The sequence below is a fragment of the Schistocerca nitens genome, chromosome 8 (assembly GCF_023898315.1).
Source record: "Schistocerca nitens isolate TAMUIC-IGC-003100 chromosome 8, iqSchNite1.1, whole genome shotgun sequence".
NCBI classification, from domain to species: domain Eukaryota; kingdom Metazoa; phylum Arthropoda; class Insecta; order Orthoptera; family Acrididae; genus Schistocerca; species Schistocerca nitens.
Genome location: NC_064621.1, coordinates 75,898,892 through 75,918,201, shown reverse-complemented (window position 1 = coordinate 75,918,201; position 19,310 = coordinate 75,898,892).

Below are 19,310 nucleotides of genomic sequence, written 5' to 3'. Positions count from 1 at the left end.
TGAGGCCACACTGCCATCTGTCTATCTGCGACTCAGCATCTCCGCTATATGGTGAGTTGCAATTTCCTTTTCACAATATTTTTATAATCATGGGTAGTGTTTGAACATGTGTTTTTACCTACCACAATGGCGGTTATTTGCTCGCCTGTTCTTCTCGGATAAAAGTTTCTCGGTATAGACGGTCCAACGTTATGGCCAGCACGTTCCCATACATAACCCCTCTTAACTTCTTTTGGTGGAGTTACGTTAAGGTTCGCCAGTTCTTGATGTACAAACTCTTATAGCACGAATACAATATGCTCCAGAGGCGGTGACAAGAGATGTCGGCAAAGACATGGAGAGAAATTGAGTATCGCCTAGATGCAACAAACATAGCGCATATGGAAGTGTATCTACACTCCTGGAAATTGAAATAAGAACACCGTGAATTCATTGTCCCAGGAAGGGGAAACTTTATTGACACATTCCTGGGGTCAGATACATCACATGATCACACTGACAGAACCACAGGCACATAGACACAGGCAACAGAGCATGCACAATGTCGGCACTAGTACAGTGTATATCCACCTTTCGCAGCAATGCAGGCTGCTATTCTCCCATGGAGACGATCGTAGAGATGCTGGATGTAGTCCTGTGGAACGGCTTGCCATGCCATTTCCACCTGGCGCCTCAGTTGGACCAGCGTTCGTGCTGGACGTGCAGACCGCGTGAGACGACGCTTCATCCAGTCCCAAACATGCTCAATGGGGGACAGATCCGGAGATCTTGCTGGCCAGGGTAGTTGACTTACACCTTCTAGAGCACGTTGGGTGGCACGGGATACATGCGGACGTGCATTGTCCTGTTGGAACAGCAAGTTCCCTTGCCGGTCTAGGAATGGTAGAACGATGGGTTCGATGACGGTTTGGATGTACCGTGCACTATTCAGTGTCCCCTCGACGATCACCAGTGGTGTACGGCCAGTGTAGGAGATCGCTCCCCACACCATGATGCCGGGTGTTGGCCCTGTGTGCCTCGGTCGTATGCAGTCCTGATTGTGGCGCTCACCTGCACGGCGCCAAACACGCATACGACCATCATTGGCACCAAGGCAGAAGCGACTCTCATCGCTGAAGACGACACGTCTCCATTCGTCCCTCCATTCACGCCTGTCGCGACACCACTGGAGGCGGGCTGCACGATGTTGGGGCGTGAGCGGAAGACGGCCTAATGGTGTGCGGGACCGTAGCCCAGCTTCATGGAGACGGTTGCGAATGGTCCTCGCCGATACCCCACGAGCAACAGTGTCCCTAATTTGCTGGGAAGTGGCGGTGCGGTCCCCTACGGCACTGCGTAGGATCCTACGGTCTTGGCGTGCATCCGTGCGTCGCTGCGGTCCGGTCCCAGGTCGACGGGCACGTGCACCTTCCGCCGACCACTGGCGACAACATCGATGTACTGTGGAGACCTCACGCCCCACGTGTTGAGCAATTCGGCGGTACGTCCACCCGGCCTCCCGCATGCCCACTATACGCCCTCGCTCAAAGTCCGTCAACTGCACATACGGTTCACGTCCACGCTGTCGCGGCATGCTACCAGTGTTAAAGACTGCGATGGAGCTCCGTATGCCACGGCAAACTGGCTGCCACTGACGGCGGCGGTGCACAAATGCTGCGCAGCTAGCGCCATTCGACGGCCAACACCGCGGTTCCTGGTGTGTCCGCTGTGCCGTGCGTGTGATCATTGCTTGTACAGCCCTCTCGCAGTGTCCGGAGCAAGTATGGTGGGTCTGACACACCGGTGTCAATGTGTTATTTTTTCCATTTCCAGGAGTGTATAAAAAAATCTTGAGTTAAGCTACCATCTGCAACAAATCGCACAGCTGTACTAGAATAGCTGAATAGAAATAAATTTTTGTAATCAGCTAAACACTTTATGTTCACCCTTTATATAGAAAATTACGGTTTTGATTTGACGGCTTAAAAGTGGCAGTGCTAAGAATTCAGTGAAAGATATCACAGACATTTCTTGTTGTATACTGCGATGTTGAACCTAATGAAGTAAACGCACAGAATTTGTAGGACATAGGTATCCCCCACCAGACGTGTGGCGTCATCTCTAGGAGATAAACAAACTTGGAAAGTATTTTTAATATAATTGCCCTTCATTCAGCAATACAGTGTCAAGCTCTAAAACGCATACCTTAATAGCTATGAGCACTTTTTTTTATCTTCGCTACTCTGAAACACGCCTCTTCTACTGAAACGTATTTGGTTTCCCTATTTTGAGAGGTGGTAGAACGAACAAAAACAAGAAAAGATGTCCAGTAAACAAGAGCTAAAGTGCATTCCTTAAGAGTTATGATTGTGGTGTCACCGCCAGACACCACACATGCTAGGTGGTAGCCTTTAAATCGGCCGCGGTCCATTAGTATACGTCGGACCCGCGTGTCGCCACTGTCAGTGATTGCAGACCGAGCGCCGCCACACGGCAGGTCTAGAGAGACGTCCTAGCACTCGCCCCAGTTGTACAGCTGACTTTGCTAGCGATGCTACACTGACAAATACGCTCTCATTTGCCGAGACGATAGTTAGCATAGCCTTCAGCTACGTCATTTGCTACGACCTAGCAAGGCGCCGTTACCAGTTATATTGAGCTTATTATTAATGTACCGTCAAGAGCGATGTACACCGATTATGGATTAAAGTTAAGTATTCTACCAGTTATCTGCTGTTTTGTTAGTCTTATTTCTCTGACCTGTTCCAGACCTCACGCCAGTCTGCGTGTAATTAAACGCGTGCATTTCGGCCTCCTCTAGCAATACGGTGTTGGCTCTTCTGCCAACACAGCAATGATCATCTCTACATATTCGATACTGTGAAACGCATTTCTTCTAGTGAAAAAGCGCCTCTTGCTGTTAAGGTGGGCATTTATTCCTTATTTTGTTCCTCCAGTCCGGAACCACTCTGCTGCTACGGTCGCAAGTTCGAATCCTGCCTCAGGCATGTATGTGTGTGATGTCCTTAGGTTAGTTAGGTTTAAGTAGTTCTAAGTTCTATGGGACTGATGATCTCAAATGTTAAGTCCCATAGTGCTTACAGCCATCTGAATTTGAACCTTGTTTTTATCGATAGAACCTCCTTCCAAAATACGGAAAGCAAGCAGCTTGCAGTAGGAGAGATGTTTCAGATATAGAAAACGAACACTTGCTCATAGTTCTTAAGGTATACACTTTGGAGCCCATGGTTACTAGGTATTTCTGTACTGTTTTCGTTCACACTACCAACTATGGAAGTTTGTCGGTGGTGTCTGGTTCACGTTGTACGATATTTAATGTTAGTATAATTGAAAAGGACCTGGACTCTTGCTTATAAGATCAGGGGCAGGAAGTTATCGTCTTTAAACGTGCAAGAATACGGTACATGGAACACGGTACATGGAGGACAGAGTAGCGTGCGATGTCCACACAGGGCAATTGTTACCTGGGAGCGCAGTTCAACTGGAAAGTCGCCAGACTGCCGGAGGCAAGCCGCATAAACCGTTATAACCCTTTGAAGGGGTAAAGAATCGACATGTTTGCTTGACAAGCTGTCAATAACGTCACAAAATGTCCGCAACAGGACAACAAGCAGATTGACGAGAGGAGAGCGGTGAAAGGACGCGGCGGTAATGGCGTAGCGGCGGTGGGTCGGCGGTTGGCGCAATTGATGGCTTAGGGGAGGGGTGGTACGTGGGATAGGGGAGGGGGGGGGGAGCGCAGAGGTGGGGAAGTAAATGGCCCGCACGTAGCCGAGCGCTCCTGCCACACAGGGAGTCTAACACTGCGCCGGCAGCTGTGGCCGAGCGGTTCTAGGCGCTTCAGTCCGGAACCGCGCTGCTGCTACGGTCGCGGGTTCGACTCCTACATCTACATGGATACTGTGCAAATCACATTCAAGTGCCTGGCAGAGGGTTCATCGAACCACCTTCACAATTCTCTATTATTCTAATCTCGTATAGCAGTCTCCTTAGTAGGTCTGTTACATTTTCCAAGTGTCCTGCCAATAAAACGCAGTCTTTCGTTAGCCTTCCCCACAACATTTTCTATGTGTTCCTTCCAATTTAAGTAGTTCGTAATTGTAATACCTAGGTATTTAGTTGAATTTACAGCTTTTAGATTAGACTGATTTATCGTGTAACCGAAGTTTCACGAGTTCCTTTTAGCACTCACGTGGATGACCTCACACTTTTCGTTATTTAGTGTCAACTGCCACTTATCGCACCATTCAGATATTTTTTTCTAAATCGTTTTGCAGTTTTTTTTTATCTTCTGATGACTTTATTAGTCGATAAACGACAGCGTCATCTGCAAACAACCGCAGACGGCTGCTCAGATTGTCTCCCAAATCGTTTATATTGATAAGGAACAGTAAAGGGCCTACAACACTACCTTGGGGAACGCCAGAAATCACTTCAGTTTTACTCGATGACTTTCCGTCAATTACTACGAACTGTGACCTCTCTGACAGGAAATCACAAATCCAGTCACATAAATGAGACGATATTCCATAAGCACGTAATTTCACAACCAACCGCTTGTGTGGTACAGTGTCAAAAGCCTTCCAGAAATCCAGAAATACGGAATCGATCTGAAATCCCTTGTCAATAGCACTCAAAACTTCATGAGAATAAAGAGCTAGTTGTGTTTCACACGAACGATGTTTTCTAAGCCCATGTTGACTCTGTGTCAATAGACCGTTTCTTCGATGTAATTCATAATGTTCGAACACAATATATGTTCTAAAATCCTGCTGCATATCGACGTTAACGAAATGGGCCTGTAATTTAATGGATTACTCCTACTACCTTTCTTGAATATTGGTGTGACCTGTGGAACTTTCCAGTCTTTGCTTACGCATCTTTCATCGAGCGAACTGTTTTATATGGTCGTTAAGTATGGAGCTAATGCATCAGCATACTCCGAAAGGAACCTAATTGGTATACAGTCTGGACCAGAAGACTTGCTTTTATTAAGTGATTTAAGTTGCTTCACAACTCCGAGGATATTTACTTCTACGTTACTCATGTTGGCAGCCGTTTTCGATTCGAATTCTCGAATATTTACTTCGTCTTCTTTTGTGAAGGCATTTCGGAAGGCAGTGTTTAGTAACTCTGCTTTGGCTGCACTGTCTTCAATAGTATCTCCATTGCTATCGCCCAGAGATATACTGCCTCGGGTATGGATGTGTGTGATGTCCTTAGGGCCTCGTGATGACTGGGTGTTGTGTGCTGTCCTTAGGTTAGTTAGGTTTAAGTAGTTCTAAGTTCTAGGAGACTGATGACCATAGATGTTAAGTCCCATAGTGCTCAGAGCCATTTTGATGTCCTTAGGTTAGTTAGGTTTAAGTAGTTCTAAGTCTAGGGGACTGATGACCTCAGATGTTAAGTCCCATAGTGCTTAGAGCCATTTGAACTATCTAACGTAAGTCCCATAGTGCTCAGAGCCAACTATCTAACGCTGCTTTTACTGAACCAACCATAAGTTTCACAGCAACATTTGCAAGTTGGGAAAAATTGTGAGAGGTAGTAAGAAAGTTTTAATTCTCAAATTCAGCTCCGACCCTGAATCTTCATGAGGCTGTTTGTCTGTTTCTACACATTCAATCTTCAGTGTAACGCACTTTGTCCAATGATGTAGGGAATGGTGAAGGCCATGGTTGAAGAAGTGTACATTTTGGACGTTCAGAGGGGGGGGGGGGGGGGAGGGGGGTTTCACCTCGTTGTGATTCTCGATTTCGGTAGAACCTCATGCCACTTGCGAGCATAATCTGTTAATCTGTTAGCAACACACCATGGCAATCTCCCCCTCCCCCCCCCCTCAACCTAGCCCCAAGGTGGGTCGATCTTCGCCTTTTTGGCGATATCGAATCCATATATTTCCATTGATTGTTTTGCTCATTCGTCTTGGAGCCATAGTCATAGTGTAAGTAGGCTGTTTAGGATTTTATGTTGGTAACGCCATGTAGCGCTCTATATGAAAATCACTGACTGCTGTGTGCAGTCTGTGGCTGGTTTGCATTGTTGGAATTCGCTATTGTAGTGTTGGATGTGAACAGCGCTAGCGTTGCGCAGTTGGAGGTGAGCCGCCAGCACTGGTGGATGTGGGGAGTGAGATGGCGGAGTTTTGAGAGCGGATGATCTGGACTGGATGTCATGAACTGATATATATATATATATATATATATATATATATATATATATATATATATATATATATACAATGACTTTTGAACATTATTAAGGTGAATACATTGTTTGTGCTCTATCAAAATCTTTAATTTGCTAACTATGCCTATCAGTAGTTAGTGACTTCAGTAGTTAGAATCTTTTATTCAGCTGGCAGTACTGGCGCTCGCTGTATTGCAGTAGTTCGAGTAACGAAGATTTTTGTGAGGTAAGTGATTCATGAAAGGTATAGGTTATTGTTAGTTAGGGCCATTCTTTTGTAGGGATTGTTGAAAGTCACATTGCGTTGCGCTAAAAATATTGTGTGTCAGTTTAGTGTTGATCAGAATAAGTAAAGAGTGAAATGTCTGAGTACGTTCAGTTCTGCTCAGCTGTTTGAAAATCAAATAACGTAAGGGGTTATCAGCACAGTAATTCATTAATTTTTCTAAGGGGACGTTTCAATATACGCAGCACTTGCGCATGGTTATTAGGCAGCTAAGGAGATTACAGCAGCGACATTCTACTGTGTTGGTACATAAGTTCATAGCGGTTTTCAACAAGTTTAATAGACACAACGGATAACATAACAGAGACTCTAGTCATCAATAATATATTCTCCTTCACTGTTTACGAAAGTCTGTGGATGGTGGGTTAACTTTTAGATTATGCGACTGTAGAAATCACGTGGTTTTGAGGCCAAGAACTGGTCATGTCCAGAACGCATTTTCATCCAGAAAGGAAGTTCCTTGAAGGTTGTTCCCCTAAGCCATCACGTGAAAATCCAAGGCGCAAGATCAGGTGAATAAGTTGTGTGGGATATCACTTCCCAACTCCTGAAAGTTTTTTCCGACAGTCTAGCAGAATGCAGGGGGCACTATTGAAGAGTACCATCACTTAACTCAGTCTTCCAGGTCGTTCTTCTTGGACTGCATCTGCAGTGTTTTTCTTTTCCTTTTGAGACATCAGTCTTCTGACTGGCCTGATGCGGTCCGCCACGAATTCCTTTCCTGTGCTAACCTCTTCGTCTCATAGTAGCACTTGAAACCTACGTCCTCTATTATTTGCTTGATATATTGCAATCTCTGTCTTCGTCTACAATTTTTACCCTCTAGAGCTCCCTCTAGTACCATGGAAGTCATTCCCTGATGTCTTAACAAATGTCCTATTATCCTATCCCTTCTCATAGCGTTTTCCAGCTATTGCTTTCCTCTCCGATTTTGCTCAGAACCTCCTCATTCCTTAACCAGTCCACCTATTTTCAACAGTCGTTTGTAGCAGCACATCTCAAATGCTTTGATTCTCTTCTGTTCCGGTTTTCCCATAGTCCATGTTTCACTATCATACAATGCTGTGCTCCAAACGTACATTCTCAGAAATTTGTTCCTCAAATTAAGGCCTATGTGCGACACTAGTAGTCTTCTCCTGTCCAGGAATGCACTTTCTGCCGGTGATGGTCCGCTTTTGATGCTCTCCTTGCTCCATCCTTCATTAGTTATTTTGCTACCGAGTAGCAGAATTCCATTAATCCTGATGTTAAGTTTCTCGCTGTTCTCATTTCTGCTACTTCTCATTACTTTCGTCTTTCTTCTATGTACACCTAATCCATACTCTGTATTCATTAGACTATTCATTCCTTTCAGCAGATCATATAATTCTTCTTCACTTTCACTCAGGGTTGCAATGTCATAAGTGAATCCTACCATTAATATCCTTCCACAATGAATTTTAATTCAACCCCTGAACCTTTCTTTTATTTCCATCATTGCTTCTTCGATGCACAGATTGAACAGTAGGGGCGAAAGACTACATCCCTATCTTACATCATTTTTAATCCGAGCAGTTCGTTCTTAATCGTCGACTCTTATTATTCCCTGTACATATAGAATAGTATCCGTTTCTCCTTACAGCTTACCGCTATTTTTGTCAGGATCTCGAACATCTTGCACCATTTTACACCGTCGAAAGTTTTTTCTATGTCGACAAATCCTATTAAGGTATCTTGACTTTTCACTAGTATTCTTTCCACTTTCAGCCGCAACGTCAGAATTGTCTCTCTGGCGCCTTTACCTTTCCTACAGCCAAAGTAATCGTCATATAACACATCCCCACTTTTTTTAAATCTTCTGTATATTATTCTTGTCAGCAATTCGGATGCATGGGCTATTGAGCTGATTGTGCGATAATTCTCGCACTTGTCAGCTCTTGCAATTTTGAGAACTGTGTGGTTAATATTTTTCCGAAAGTCAAATAGTATTCACCAGACTCACACCTTCTACATATGAACGTGAATAGACGTTGTTTTTTTGCCAATTCCCCCAATGATTTAAGAAATTCTGGTGGAATGTTATCTACCCCTTCTGCCTTAATTGATCTTAAGTCCTCCAAAGCTCTTTTAAATTCTGATTCTAGTACTGCATCCTCTATCTCTTCTATATCGAGTCCTGTTTCTTCTGCTAGCCCATCAGACAAATCTTCCCCCTCATAGACGTCTTTAATGTACTCTTTTCACCTATCCATCTCTCCTCTGCATTTAACAGTGGAATTCCCGTTGCAGTCTTACTGTTACCAGCCTTGCTTTTAATTTCACCGAAGGTTTTTTGACCTTCCTATATGCTGAGTCAGTCCTTACGACAACCATTTCTTTATCGAGTTCTTCGCATTTTTCATGCAGCCCTTTCGTCTTAAGTTCCTGCACTTCCCGTTTACTTCATTCCTCAATGACTTGCATATCTGCATTCCTGATCATTTTTATACTTCCTTCTTTCATCGATAACTTTAAATATTTCTTGTGTTACCAATGGTTTCTTCACGGTTACTTTCTTTGTACCTATGCTTTCCTTTCAATCTTCCGTGATTGCCCTTTTTTGAGATGTCCATTCCTCTTCATCTGAACTGCCTACTGAGCTATTCCTTATTGCTGTATCTGTAGCCTTAGAGAACTTCAAGCGTATCACGTCAGTGCTTAGTACTTCTGTATCCCACTTCTCTGGGTATTGATTCTTTCTGACTAATCTCTTAAACTTCAGCCTACTCTTCATCACTACTACATTGTGATAGGAGTCTATATCTGCTCCTGGGTACACATTGCATCCCAGTATCCGATTTTGGAATCTCTGTCTGACTATGTTGTAATCTAACTGAAATCTTCCAGTATCGCCCAGTATATTCCAAGTATACCTCCTCCTCTTGTGATTCTTGAACAGAGTATTCGCTATTACTAACTGAAATTTATTACAGAACTCAATTGGCCTTTCGCCTATCTCATTCCTTGCCACAAGCCCTCATTCCCCTACAACCTGTTCTTTTACTCCTTTCCCCACAACTGCAATCCAGTCTCCCATGACTATTAGATTTTCATCTCCCTTTACGTACTGCATTACCCTTTCAGTATCCTCATATAGTTTCTCTCTCTCTTCATCTTCGGCTTGTAACGTTGGCATGTATAACTGAACTATCGTTGTCGGCATTTGTTTGCTGTCAATTCTGATAAGAACAACCGTATCACTAAACTGTTCACAGTAACACACTCTCTGCCCTACCTTCATAACAAATCCTACTTCTGGGTCGTGCGCCGGTGGTCTAAGGATTACGAGCATTCGATCTTCTGCAGCGGACACAATACTATTCCGCCATCCATGGCCCACCGCATGCTAGCGGCATTGGGTTCATTTGTTTGCCACGGCTTGCTGTTCAAGATAAGGTACGAGACCTCACCCTCCCGTGGTGCAGGGGCGGTTTAGGGCTGTTATCATGTGCCTGGCAGAGCGATAGGCCTTTTCATTGGCTCTCACATGGCGTTGTGGTGCTGTAGTCCTACGCGCCTTACGAGTCTGTTACTGGAGGCCGTTGCGCCAAAGACTCTTTCAGTACCTATCCAGCTTTTGGGAGTCCGTAGCCCGTCTTTTACTTCCGCCACTTCTTCCTCGGACTGAGCGTCCATACTGGGATAGTGCCAGCGCACTTGACATCCACGAAGGCGATCTATGGCTTTCTTCAGCAGCAGAGGTCACGGAATATGGTTGAGGGGAAGCTTCCCCACGTCAACTGGCGTGCCATTTGGCGATCGGTGTGTGCTTCTTAGTCCGCAGCTCGTGGTCGTGCGGTAGCGTTCTCGCTTCCCACGCCCGGGTTCCCTGGTTCGATTCCCGGCGGGGTCAGGGATTTTCTCTGCCTCGTGATGACTGGGTGTTGTGTGATGTCCTTAGGTTAGTTAGGTTTAAGTAGTTCTAAGTTCTAGGGGACTGATGACCATAGATGTTAAGTCCCATTTGAACCATTTTTTTTTTTTTTTTTTTTGTGCTTCTTATCTTGACACTGACGTCCAGTCTGCATGGCACCTTCCTGTCTATGGGAAGCAAGTATGCTGGCCACGCCTTCACAGGATTCACCTCGCAGACGCCCCGTTGTGTGTCGTCTGTGATGTTTAGACACAGAGGAGCACCGCCTGGTGTCCAGATCGGTAAGAGATTTCTGGTTAATGGTGCGGCAGATGATGTCCCTAATTACCCGTACGACTCCTCATCAGATAACTGCTCACCTGCTCCTCTCCCCGGACGCGGGATACTCCCCACAAGCGAAGACGAACTCTGTGAAGTGGATTTGTGGACACGCAGCTCACTACCTGTTTGCTGATGGCGAGAAAAGTATCCTTGATTTTTGGTAGTTCTTTAATGAACGCCATTATGCAGGTGTCCGCAATCCAAGATAGACATTTTTTCTCCAATTTCCTTTGCAGTGTATTCCTTAACCCACCCTAGAGTTGGGGTGTTCCTGTCCTGAAGAGTTGGTCCCCACGTCTTCCACCCTTAGAACCGATATATTCTCTGGTCATCGGAATGTTCTTTTCGGAAAAACTATACGTCGATAGTCCCAATGAGTTTGACGTCTTGCTGCGTCCACCTCCTCGCGACGCCGGTTTCCCGCTAATCTCGGTGGTATTAATGGCAAAATAAAATTAAATTAAAATGGAAAATAAACAAGTAAACGATGTTCATTGTACCTCTACTCCACGTTTCCTACGCTTTCCTTGGCTCCTGGAGGGTGGGAACGGGACATAGTGTGCAGGCCTCAGATGACGACCCCTGCCCACTTTGCCCCCCCCCCCCACCCCTCGATTTGGGCGTCGGGATGGTACATTTAAAAAAAGGGGGGGCGGGTAGCGTCTTTGATTAGTAATCAAAACGTCCTCGGTCTTGGGTTCGAAACCCGCCAGCACTGGCGACCGAAGACTTCCGGCATTGCGGCACAGGAAATCAGCCTCATTCTGCTCACGGTCTTGTCAAAGAGGGCGGAGGAGCGAACAGAGTTTCAGGGCACATTTTTGTCCATGGGATGAAAAACTGTCCCTAAAGGCGGAAGAATCAGCAGTGATCAAAGCCATGAGGATGCAGAAGGCAATGGAAAACACTGCATTAAAGATACATAACGTCTATCCACTGGACGTGTGACCTGTAATCGAAGAAGCGTCATGAGGATCTCACCACAGGCTAAAGAGTCGGGAGTAGTCCCCCATTTGGATCTCCGGAAGGGGATTGCAAAGGTTCAAATGGTTCAAATGGCTGTGTCCCATTGCTCGTGCGCCGACTATAACACTCACTTGAAACTTGATAACCTGCCGCTGTAGTAGCAGTTACCGATCTAACAACTGGGCGAGACACTTACTGTCTTATGTATGTGTTGCTGACCGCAGCGTCGTATTCTGCTTGATTACATATCTCTGTATTTGAATACGCATGCCTACGCCAGTTTCTTTGACGCTTGAGTATACCAGCATCTTGTGGGTATACCACGAGTGCAACATCTTTAATTGTGAGTCGTCTGCACTCATCATCATTGAACCCTTGAATGTCAGAAATGCTGTTCACACTCCAAGCTGCCATTCTGAAATGCTCTTGATATGACACAGCACTCGGTCATTCATACAGGACACTGCACAACACTAGTTAATCGCAAAGTCATGTAGAACTGAAGCATATGCTCTAGTGTCTTCTGGGAAATTTGATGAGGATTCAAACTCGATTCATAAATCTATTGGTCCTGATTTAATTATCTCATTCTGCTTAGAACAGTCTGTCAAGATGATTGGTACAAGCTTCTTTAATTTCTGTGGGCTGAGTAGGAATCCTTTCTCTTCAACAACTTCGTAGTAAGAAGCAGGAAGCTTGCATACATGTCAAATTCTAGACTGTATACATTCTGGTCCCACTGTAGCATTAAATTGTCATACAGATAGAATTCTGAATTTAAGATGGTGGTGGTGGTTAGTGTTTAACGTCCCGTCGACAACGAGGTCACTAGAGACGGAGCGCAAGCTCGGGTTAGGGAAGGAGGGGGAAGGAATTCGGCCGTGCCCTTTCAATGGAACCATCCCGGCATTTGCCTGAAACAATTTAGGGAAATCACGGAAAACCTAAATCAGGATGGCTGGAGACGGGATTGAACCGTCGTCCTCCCGAATGCGAGTCCAGTGTGCTAACCACTGCGCCACCTCGCTCGGTGAATTTAAGAGACCCTGGCGTTAGTTAAATTACAGTTGTCAAGTATGGTGGAATCAGTTGCTAAATTCCCCCTTCTATTGGTCTGAACTGCAAGTATGATGAATCTCGGTGTCTCCAGTTGCACTGAGGTTTTAATAGCCCATGTTTGTTTGCTTGCTGTCGGTAGCACTAGCTCTGCTCCCATGAGCAGAAAGTTAATGGCAGGTATGTACCGGTGTTTAGAAATTTCAAAAGCTTCAAACGCTCCTCGTCTGCCACTCGGACGTGTGCCACTTTCCATATATTTTTATTGATGATCTGATTCTCCTCGCCGGCCGAATTGGCCGTGCGGTTAAAGGCGCTGCAGTCTGGAACCGCAAGACCGCTACGGTCGCAGGTTCGAATCCTGCCTCGGGCATGGATGTTTGTGATGTCCTTAGGTTAGTTAGGTTTAACTAGTTCTAAGTTCTAGGGGACTAATGACCTCAGCAGTTGAGTCCCATAGTGCTCAGAGCCATTTGATTCTCCTCTTGAGCTCATTGGATGCACGAGTAGGTATCCGTTGCACTGCGAACCAGAATATGATCCTTTTCAGCATTCGTAATAATTCGCTGCATGTCCTCAAAGTACCCCATAAGCATTTTGAGTTATGCAAGTAGTAAATCGGCGGATTATTCTGCTTTTCTGCCCGCAGTCTCGTCTATGAACCATCCCGCATTTTCTAAATATATATTCCAGCAATTTGCACATACCTTTACAAAATCATTGGACGACGTATCTGTTCCTACATGAGCCTGATAAATATATTTTATACTGAAGCGCCAAAGAAACTGGTATAGCCAAGCGTATTCAAATACGGAGATATGTAAACAGGCAGAATACGGCAAGGCAGTCGGCAACACCTATACAGGGTGTTACAAAAAGGTACGGCCAAACTTTCAGAAAACATTCCTCACACACAAAGAAAGATAATATGTTATGTGGAAATGTGTCCGGAAACGCTTACTTTCCATGTTAGAGCTCATTTTATTACTTCTCTTCAAATCACATTAATCATGGAATGGGAACACACAGCAACAGAACGTACCAGCGTGACTTCAAACACTTTGTTACAGGAAATGTTCAAAATTTCCTCCGTTAGCGAGGATACATGCATCCACCCTCCGTCGCATGGAATCCCTGATGCGCTGATGCAGCCCTGGAGAATGGCGTATTGTATTACAGCCGTCCACAATACGAGCACGAAGAGTCTCTACATTTGGTACGGTTGTTGCGTAGACAAGAGCTTTCAAATGCCTCCATAAATGAAAGTCAAGAGGGTTGAGGTCAGGAGAGCGTGGAGGCCATGCAATTGGTCCGCCTCTACCAATCCATCGGTCACCGAATCTGTTGTTGAGAAGCGTACGAACACTTCGACTGAAATGTGCAGGAGCTCCATCGTGCATGAACCACATGTTGTGTCGTACTTGTAAAGGCACATGTTCTAGCAGCACAGGTAGAGTATCCCGTATGAAATCATGATAAAGTGCTCCATTGAGCGTAGGTGGAAGAACATGGGGCCCAATCAAGACATCATCAACAATGACTGCCCAAACGTTCACAGAAAATCTGTGTTGATGACGTGATTGCACAATTGCATGCGGATTCTCGTCAGCCCACACATGTTGATTGTGAAAATTTACAATTTGATCACGTTGAATCGAGGAAGTAAAGTACATACTGACGAAACTAAAATGAGCTCTAACATGGAAATTAAGCGTTTCCGGACACATGTCCACATAACATCTCTTCTTTATTTGTGTGTGAGGAATGTTTCCTGAAAGTTTGGCCGTACCTTTTTGTAACACCCTGTATAAGACAATAAGTGTGAGCCGTGAGTGGCTCGTCTTCGTGCCGTATCTCACTTGACATCCTGGTTTACTGTACCACCACCTCGTTATGTTCATTTCAATTACTGGTGTCACTGAGTTGCCACCTTGCCTTCCCGTGAGCGGCAGCAGCAGCAGCGCTCATCGATTTAAGCCCTGGCGTATTATCTTTGCTGACTGCTATTACTTCCCGGTTGTCGTGCGCTCGGAGTCAGTTCGGATCTGTCAGTGAGTTGGGAGGCGCTGGCAGTGCAGTTCGGATCTGGCAGTGTTTGACTTAAGACGCGGCAGAAGTTCAGTCGGGCGTGGCTGCAGTGAGGTCCGGACAGCCATGACTCACCCGACGGTTGCCGATATGTATCACTTGAGTGCGGACCATCTTGGTTGGTCGTCGGTCGGTCGCCTTGTCGGACGACGTGTATGTTGGCCGGCGATCGCTTATGAGTTGCCTGCGTGTGCCGACTCGTGATTCGTACTTATTGCACAGTCGCTGCCGTTAGCGTTGTCTAGTCCTTCGTGCAAGTGTTCGTGAAACTGTGTGTAGCTTGTGGTGTCGATTTCTCTGTTATTTTAGTGCTGCCTCCGTGCTGATGTGCGGCAGTCGGTCGGTTGGTGTGGATCAGCCAGGAAATCTCAGCACAGCGCCGTGGGTCGGGCCCAACGGCAGTCTCTCCGCAGTGTCGGAGTGTGTGGGAGCTGATCCGATTGCTACGAGGTTCGTGACTCACCGACCGAGGACATCAAAGTTGAGTGGGGATTTAATTACATTGTGCCGTTGGTTTTCATGGTTGGCTGTTGGGTCTATTCCTGTGAGCAACAGCGAGTGTTCGAGTTGGCGAAATTTTGGCCACCATCCGGTGGAGTTTAACTGTATTTTGGTTATTTGAAGTCCAACTGCACCAGCGGAATTTTCTGCCTTGTGGCCGTTAGCGTTCCGGTTACCTGCCCTGGCCACTGACGTAAAATTCAGGCAGTGCCCTTTCCTCACCGTGTTGTCGCTGTCCAATACGTGTGTGTAGTTTTGACAGCTTATGCATACTCGGTTGTGGGCGGCTCGCCTTTTACATTTTGCCATTGGAGTTCCTTGTGTATTGGTCGGGTGGAAAGCAAGTCGTCTTGTCGGTGGGTCTGTTGACTGTCTCTTGGTTGGGTTGCCAGCGGATCGGATATAGTTGGGCCGACTACCTGTCTCCCCTAAGCAAACGTTAATATTTCAAGTGCAGACCGACCCGGAAATTTCTGAGCGCCGCTGGCTGTACTGCTTTTTCTTATTGGTGTTTGATTGTGTATTTTAATGGCTCACAGCCGATGGTTTGAATTTGTATGCTTTTAGTTGTGTTTTAAATAATGGGCCTTCAGCCGTTTTAAAATTGAAAGTTACTTTCTTGTCAAGTATTGCATTGGTTGGGCCTTCAGCCTCATTTAACATAATTTTTTTGGATGAAACTTCGGGCCTTCTGCCTTTTGAAAATTTATTGTAGTTGTGTTTTTCAGTCATAGGCCTTTTGCCGTGTTGAAATTAAAATTCCTTACTTGTTAAATCTTAGGTTCTTTGGGCCTTCTGCCTGATTTTAAAAAAAATATTTAAGGACAAAGCCTTGTGCTTTCTGCCTTGTAAAAATATGTTGTTGTTGTGTTTTGAATCATGGGCCTTCAGCCGTTTTAAAGGTAAAATTTCTTACTTGTCAAGTCTTAGATTGTTTGGGCCTTCAGCCTCATTTGAAATATTATTTAAGGATAAAACCTTGTGTGTCCTGCCTTTTGAAAATTTATTGTTGTTGTGTTTTAAATCATGGGCCTTCAGCCGTTTTAAAAAGTAAAGAGGTTGTGACCTTAAGCCGTAAGATTGTGTGACATATTCAGTCTATAGTTAAGCTCGGAAATTTGCGCTGTAAGGTTTGGGCAAATAAAGTTATATGTGATGGGGCGTAACTGACAGCCTCTCACTTTTGGCTCCTTTCCACAATTCCAACTACCTGTTCTGTCCTGCGGATTTAACCAGGCGTCTCAAAGTGTCTGGCGCAGTTGTTAGATCACTTAATGCTGTAACAATGGCAGGTTATCAAAATTTGGCTTTGAACGTGGTGTTATAGTCGGCGCACGAGCTATGGGACACAGCGTCTCCGATGTACCGTGAATATCAGGAATCGGGTAAAACATCAAATCTCCAACATCGCTGCCGCCGGAAAAAGATCCTGCAAGAACGAGACCAACGATGATTGAAGAGAATCGTTCAACGTGACAGAAGTGCAACCCTTCCGCAAATTGCAACACATTTCAGTGCTGGGTCATGAACAAGTGTCAGCGTGCGAACCATTCAACGAAACATAATCGATATGGGCTTCGTAACCGAAGGCCCACTCTTGTACACTTGATGACTGCACGACACGAAGCTTTACATCTCTCCTGCGCCCGTCAACACCGAAATTTGACTGTCGATGTTGCCTGGTCGGACGAGTCTCGTTTCAAATTGTGTTGAGTGGACGGATGTGCGCGGGTATGGAAACAACTTCTCGAATCCGTGGATCCTGCATATCGACAGGGGATTGTTCAGTCTAGTAGAGGCTCTGTAATGGTGCGAGCCGTGTGCAGTTGGAGTAATATGTAATATGGTACCCATATTAGAAAAAAAATGGCTCTGAGCACTATGGGACTTAACATCTAAGGTCATCAGTCCCCTAGAACTACATCCCTATTACATCTAGATACGATTCCGACAGATGACACGTAGAAAGCATCCTGTCTGATCATCTGCATCCGTTCTTGGGCAATTCCAGGAGGACAGTGCGACACCCCACACGTTCAGAATTGCTACAGAGTGGCTCCAGGAACAGTCTTCTGAGTTTGATCACTTCCGATGGCCTCCAAACTGCCCAAACATTATTGAACACATCTGGTATACCTTCCAACGTGCTATACGGAAGAGATCTCCATCCGCTCGTACGCTTATGGATTTACATGTGAATTCGTAAGGGACCAAACTGCTAAGGTCATCGGTCCCTAGACTTACAAACTACTTAAACTAACTTATGATAAGAACAACACACACATCCATGCCCGAGGGAGGACTCGAACCTCCGGCGGGAGGAGTCGCGCAATCCGTGACGCGGCGCCCTTTGACTGCGCGGCCACTCCGCGCGGCATGTCCATAACAGCCCTGCAGGATTCATGGTGTCAGTTCCCTCCGGCACTACTTCAGACATTAGTCCAGTACTTGCCACATCGTGTTGCGGCACTTCTGCGTGCTCGAGTTGGCTCTGCACGATATTAGGCAGGTGTACCAGTTTCTCTGACTCTTCAGTGTAAATTCAGTTCGTCATGTTTGAATACTATAAATAGGTTTGAATAATTCTTCACCAGCTGTTTTGGGACTCTGGAATATGTCTGACTCAGATGAAATACATCAACAGCCATTTGGTGACCAAAATAAAAATATTGCCCTGTTTGATCTTGGTTTTTCACAGCAACATCGTCAAATGTGAACGTTGTTTCGCTTTATGGCTGCTCCCACTGAATGTCGTGTGTATCACACCGTCTACACCCTGCATTATCTTCTGTAATAGTTGGTATTTGAGCTGAAACAGTGTTTTTGAAAATACACATATATGCTCAAAGCAGCCGGATGTGCCAGCAGCGACATGAGAATATTTGTCTTGCTGCAGTTGGACGGACGTACAGTTATTGCACGCATGTTGTTAGGAAGGAATATGCCATTCTTCTTCCTGTCTTCTTGCACTGCGTCACAGCTCCAGGCGCTTAAAACAAGGTCTTGATGCTTCAACTACCCTGCCATGAAACCAACTGCGTCGGGTACTGGTGTGAAATGGATTTTTATAGAAAATAATAAAGACGATGCCCTGTCATGATACTGACCATGTCAGGTACCGGCGTGCAATGAACTTTTACAGAGAATTTTGCTTGGTGACATAATTTTCTGCTGTTGCATGATTGCAGTGAAAATACTGGAACCAATACGTTCAGTACTCGCAGTATAATGAGAGTTAAGAAGTAAAACACGTCACGGTTGTATACATTTTTACTCAGTAGTCACACATGGCGTGCACCACATGAACAGGTTCTTTCTTTATCTAAACACCAGTGCACAATATAGAAAATAAAGTCTTCTTGAAAGCACAGAATTCAGCATGTATTTCTCTCAAACCTACTGACAGTACATTAGTTTCCAGTAGCACCATATTGACCCCCTGTTCGAAGTCGTCTACATGTACACTATTCGTGCAGAGGTACTCTGCAATGTCCCTGTACACAGCTTTTACACAAGGCAGCCATTGTTCAGTCTTTCCAACACAACTCACTTGTTTCCAGGATGAATTTTCACTCTGCAGCGGAGTGTGCGCTGAAGTGAATCTTCCTGGCAAATTAAAACTGTGTGCTGGACCGAGACTCGAACTCGGGACCATTACCTTTCGCGTGCAAGTGATTATCACTTTTCGAAGGTAGGAGACGAGGTACTGGCGGGCGTAAAGTTATGAGGACGAGGCGTGAGTCGTGCTTGTGTAGCTCAGATGATGGGGCACTTGCCCGCGAAAGGTAAAGGTCCCGAGTTCGGCTCTCGCTCCGCCACACAGTTTTAATCTGCCAGGAAGTTTCACAATTCACTTTCTTGAGCTGTTGCATCGGTGGCAGACGTCTCTTGTGAATTGGAAAAGTGACTGTGAATTTCAAGCAATTCTGGTCACTAGAACGGAGAAAAAAATTCCCACACAAATTTGAATTTCCCTCCAATTCTCGGGTGGAGGGTGTGGTGGGACGACTG